This window comes from Mandrillus leucophaeus, unplaced genomic scaffold, assembly GCF_000951045.1.
Source record: "Mandrillus leucophaeus isolate KB7577 unplaced genomic scaffold, Mleu.le_1.0 Scaffold254, whole genome shotgun sequence".
Lineage (NCBI taxonomy): Eukaryota > Metazoa > Chordata > Mammalia > Primates > Cercopithecidae > Mandrillus > Mandrillus leucophaeus.
Window position 1 is genome coordinate 307,942 of NW_012102632.1, and position 6,000 is coordinate 313,941.

Here is a 6,000-nt window from a genome sequence, read left to right on the forward strand (position 1 = left end):
CGATCTCCTGACCTCGTGATCCACCCACCTCGGCCTCCCAAAGTGCTGGGATAAACATTTGTTTATTAATTCGTGTGCTTGTGGGTAGTAATTTCTCATTTATCAAAAATTCTAACTTTTTAGTTTTGGTTTTGATTTTGGTTTTTGGCATTCAGCTTTTATATAAGAACACAAACCAAGTGAGAAATATAAGGGATGGGTTTTAAAAGGCAGTGCCTGAAAAATAGGAACTATGTCTGTAGTGTAAATATATTACTGATGGCTCTAATGAAAACATCATTACAACATCCTCTACCACAGGTTTTAGTGACCAGATGTGTGATTGCAGAGCAATACAGCTAAATGATATTTAGAATCAGAGAGATTCAGTCCACTTCAACCTAATGACCTTGAGAGGAAGAATGCTTTCTTCACTGGCATTACCATTGCTGCAAACTGCCCTCAGAATTCACAAGTCGTGCTTCTGAATATCTCAGAGATGAGAAGTCCATCTCATGAAGATGGCCTTGATTAACACTTGTGCATAAAACTGGGTTATAGTATGTTTGATCAGAACAAAGAGGATATAGGTTAAGTAATCACTGGGATTGTCTGTAAATGCAGATCCCGAATAGGCATTCAAAGCTGTTGTAACGGCATCATTATTGGAAGAATGATCCATTTGAATTTGTAGATTCTTTTTTGTTTTAAAATCTCATCATTTTATAGTCAGTCTTATCCTCAAAAGTAATTTTTATAAAGCATATTTTTTTAGAAAAATGTATGAAATTCCCTTCATTTCTTAGTTGTCCGATATATTAGGAAGCAGGTAAGACTGCTCTAATAAGGGGATCCCAAAATATAGTGGCTCAAATAAGGCAGAGATTATTTCTCTTTTGAATCTAGGGAGGCAGCTAGGGCTGACATGTGCCTCACTGTGGTAGGAGCCCAGGCCCATTCTGGCTTGCTGCCTTTCTCAACACTTGGCTCCCATTGATTGTCCACAGTGGCTGTTCTACCTCCCCCGTCACATCTGCATTCCAGCGAATAAGAATAGGGATGAGGAAGAGTAAGATATACTCCTTCCCTTTAAGGACACAAACTGAATCTTACACACATTACTTCACCCTCATCCCAATGCCCAAAACCAGTCATCTGACCACATCTAACAAGGCCCCACACAAGAAGGAGGCTGGGAAATGTAGTCTTTAGGTCTATGGCCTGTTGTCTGTTTTGATAAATAAAATTTGTTAGAATACAGCTGTACCCAATCATGTATGTATTTTCTATGGCTGCTTTTAAGCAGAGTAAAGTAGCTGTGATAGAAATAATATATGGCCTGCAAAGTCTAAGATATTTACTGTCTAGCTCCTTATAGGAAAAGTATGCCTCCACCTTCTGAATCTAGGTGGCTATAAGCCTACCTGAAGTATCTATTACCAAAGAAAGGTAGAGAATGGATATTTAGGAACAACTAGTATAAAAACAGCAAGATTTTACCAAATAGGCAGTTTTTGTTACCTGAAAGCCTTGATGGTTGTCCGTCTCCTTTATCCTTCAGAAATTTAAAAAAAAAAAATCTTAAAATTGATCTTACACATTTAATACTTTTAAAAAATATTACTTTCTGGCTTAGCTACATCTTGTTATTAAAAATAAGTCTTTTAATAACTTGAGAGAAAAATACTCTCAAGAAAAGTTTTGCCCCAGTTTTGTACCATCCTTCTGCCACGTCCTTGCCACCTGTCATGGTCCTGTTCCCAAAAGCTTCAAATTTTTGAAATCTTAAAAACTACATTATAATTAAATGTCATTGATCTGATATTTTTTGGCTGTCTTGGTTTTTCCCCCATAGTTAGGTTTAGAAATAACACAGTTGTTGAGATATGGCTTCTCACTCCAAGGCACTTCTTTTCATTTGTATTCTACCACACCATATAATTTACAATCAAGAGCTTTTGAGAGAAAGTGCTTCAAAAAATAGAGAAAATAAAATTACAGGCATTTTTCCATGAGGAAACCTTTGAAGTCAGCAATCTCATAATTTCTCTTTCTATGTTTTACCCTTCTATGAAAAAGGAAGAAAAGGAGCTAATAACAGACACAGAAAGAAAAAATATTACCAACCAGTGCTGTTGTACATATATGTCAGCATAACCTCAAGATTTGCCACTTATTACTGAGATTACCCTGAGGGGTGGGCTAAAGTTCATACCGGGTGAAGTGATTACAATACCACCAAACAAATTTATTTTGGACATGGTATTTTCCACCTGCCAGCAGTAATCATAGTGAAAACTGGGCAAAAAATTGAAATGGAGCACCCAGAGCTTTTTCCTTCTAGGCTTTCTTTTTCCTTAATGCCTAGGGCAACAGTTTGCACTTGGGTGCCTTTTTATGATTCGAAAATGGCATCCCCTTCAGACTGTTGAGTTGCAAAAATACATTCTCACTCTAGGCCGCTGAATTCTGGGTGAGGAAGTGAGGGAAAAAAAAGAAGAAAAAAAAGCACCTTTTTCTTCATTTTGATATCAAGCCCCTCTCTGTGGCCTGGAGGGGCCTTCTGTAGAGCACAAGCTGGACAACCATAAAAGGGTAGCTTTGTCTTTGCTCCACTAAGGAAATTCAAAACCAGCCTCAAGCTCTCGAGTGTTACTCCATCTCCCCTGTCCTCAGAGTTTGCTGGGCATGTTGAGGCAGGTGCTTCAGGCTCTCCACACAGATGCAAGAGTAGTGAAGATGTCTTCATATAGTCATATGTTATTGGGACTTTTAACATTCCATCCTTACAAATAGCAGAACTCAGGTATAAATGATTGGAAATAAGTTGCCCAAGATCGCACAGCTAAGCGAGTAGAGAACTGGCGTTGAAGGGAAACTGCCTGGCTCCAGAGCCAGTGCAGTTAACCCTCACACCACGTTCACTCTGGCCTCAGTGCCTGCTCCTGGATTCAGTGAAGTGCCAGCCCCCTACTCCTCACTCTCTGGGTTTGATTCCACACAGACTCACTTGGTTCTTCTCACTCATTGCATTCTCTCTGCCTGTTTCCTCACATATGAGGAACAGACCCCACCCCTCTCACCCTGTCCTCCCACCAGCAAAGCAGAATAACCAATTCTGAAAATAGTTTGTGTTTCTTACAAATGTTGAGAATTTTACCTTCAGACAAAAGAGAATTATAACTTGTGGCCAGGTGTCTTAAAAAAAAATGTGTTAAAAAAATTACAATAGTTTTTTTTCATAGGAAAAAATTACCAAAAAATATATTACCAAACATATGTTTTTACCAAAAAATATGTTCAGGGAGATCCTATGCGCCATTCACCCCTCCTTCCCCAATGTTAACATCTCTTATAGTACATTGACATTGATACACCCATAGCGCTTGTTCAGGTTTCACCAGTTATAATATATGCACTTGACTTAGCTAGTACCATTGTGCAATTTATGTTTGGATAAACTCAGTCTTCATGGCAGTCTGCAAACATGGCAAAGGGCAGGCTTTGGAGCCAGACAAATCTAGGATGTGCCAGGTGCCTTACCATATGACTTTCATATATCTTCTTCAGTCTTCACAACAACCCTGTATCAGTTGATAGATTATGAGTGTTTTCAGCTGCAAGAACCATAATGCCAGAATAGTAATTGTTTAAGCAACTAGGGCTGGTACCATGGCTCAGGGACACCATCAAAGATGCAGGCTCCCTTTCTTCTGCTCTGTATATTCATGGGAGTTTGTGCATCTGTAGTGCTATAAAAATGTATCACATATGTAGTTTTATGTAATCAAGATACAGAATTGTTTCATCACCACAGGCTCCCTCATGCTCCCCCTACATAGCTACACCTACCTTCACCCTGGGTGGGTGGCTTTTGACCAGTCAGGCTGTTTTGAGTAGCAACCACCTTCCCTCCCTTCCTCCTGCCCAGGCCCTGAGGCCACACTGACTCAGCCTGGCTGGTATCATGGTGACATTGTCTGCTGGTGAATGGTCTGGAACGAGCCTTGCTATCCTAGGCCCAGTGGCTAGTGAATTAGAATTGAGTCTCTGGAACTGCTGTGCCCACAAAATTATAGCACACACCCTCTGACCCAGAAGAACTCCCTCAGATGGCCAGGTCCACAGGACCGAGCTTCCTCCCCACTCCTCCTTCTTACTGCAGTTTCTCGTCTAAATTCCATCCATTCGCCCTTGTCTGCCACTCTACCTACCCACGCCCCCACCCAATTCCTGGACCTTGTCTCCTTCTCTGCCCCTTGTTACCCAACCTCTAATGGGGTTCCCTTCAAGACACTGCTTCTGTAGACTTGTTGTCACCCACCAGAATTGTTACTCTAGCGCTGATAATGCCTCTGTGCCCCCCTGGCTGTTCTCACTTCTTACTGTCTGCCCTTTCCTTCAGGGACTCTTTTCTAAAAGATATTTCTAGTTCTTTTGTTGAGTGTCCATGAGATATGTTTTAAAGTCTGTCCAACAGAGGCTTTTTTTGGTTCACTGATAATGGTTTATTTAACTAGATAAAGACGTGTAGGCTCACACTGAGGCTCCTTAGCACTCTGAAGGACTTCATTGTGTACCAGCAACTGCTGTTGCTGATGCAGAGCGTCTCGTTGGTCTGATTCATGTTCTTCTCTAGATGATCTGGCTTTTCTCTCTGATTTTCTCTGTACCTGCCTCAGCACCAGGACACAGGCAGCTGCTTTATTTCCAACCTTTGTTCAAGAGCAAGAAGCACAGTTGTGGCTCACACCTCCCATTCTATAGTGTCTAGTGGGTCAGAATCAAGCCTCAGGAGATGCAGGTGCCCACAGATTTCCAGCATTTCAACACTGTCACAAGGGGTAGATTATTTTATTATCTTGGTCCAGACTCAGTGAGGTTTTTCCATCTGAAGACTCTCATCCTGTTCTCTGTTTTTTGGTTTTAGAACTCCTGTTAGATATACCCTGTACATACTTGATGGCTCTTGATTTTCCTTTCAGACTTTTTTTTTTTCTAATCTCCATCTCTCTGTACCATATTCTGTATTCAGGGAGATTTCTTTAAGTCTGTCTTTTTAAAAATAATATACTGAGGTGTGAAATTCATACAACCTAAAATTGAACTTTTTTTTTTCTTTTGAGATGGAGTTTCACTCTTGTCGCCCAGGCAGTGCAACCTCCATCTGCTGGGTTCAAGAGATTCTCCTGCCTCAGCCTCCCAAGTAGCTGGGATTACAGGCATGCACCAAGCCTGGCTAATTTTTTGTATTTTTAGTAGAGATGGGGTTTCTCCATGTTGGTCAGGCTGGTCTCAAACTCCTGACCTCAGGTGATCTGCCTGCCTCAGCCTCCCCCAAAATTGAACATTTTAAAGTAAACATTTTGCTGCATTTTTTCCATTCACAATGTCATGCACCCACCACCTCCAGAAAAAAAATTAAAAATTCGCTGGGCATGGTGGCATGCACCTGTAATCCTAGCTGCTTGGTACACCAAGGGAGGAGGATCAGTTGAGCCCAGGAGATTGAGGCTACGGTGAGCTATGATTGCACCACTGCTCTCCAGCCTGAGCAACAGAGCAGAACTCTCTCTCTTCAATAAAAAAATATATGTAATAATAGTAAGAGTTTAGTTACATGTGTTGATCTTTGTTGAGGTTGAAGACAAAGGCAAAATATTGATGGCAAAGATATTAAGACTCAGATATATCCTAGCAAAAATGAAAGCTTTTTAAAATTATATTATTAAAAATTAATAGTTTTCTTCCTTAGTGTTATGAACTGGAATTATGAGCAAAGAATAATAATGTATGTTACAAGTTTTATTGACTCTACTTCCATTTGTTCACACCTCCCATGATTTTTCATGCTTTTTTTTTTTTTTTTTAAGATGGAGCCTTACTCTGTCGCCCAGGCTGGAGTGCAGTGGCACGATCTCGGCTCACTGCAACTTCCGCCTCCTGGGTTCAAGCGATTCTCCTGCCACAGCCTCCCAAGTAGCTGGTACTATAGGCACATGCCGCCCCACCCAGCTAATT

The 6,000-nt window shown here is 40.9% G+C and overlaps 1 protein-coding gene across 2 annotated transcripts in view; it reads left to right on the forward strand.

Annotated features, from left to right (window-relative positions):
• Positions 1-6,000, forward strand: part of EFTUD1 (elongation factor Tu GTP binding domain containing 1) — a 154,148-nt gene that overhangs the window by 147,234 nt on the left and 914 nt on the right. The window lies entirely within an intron of this gene.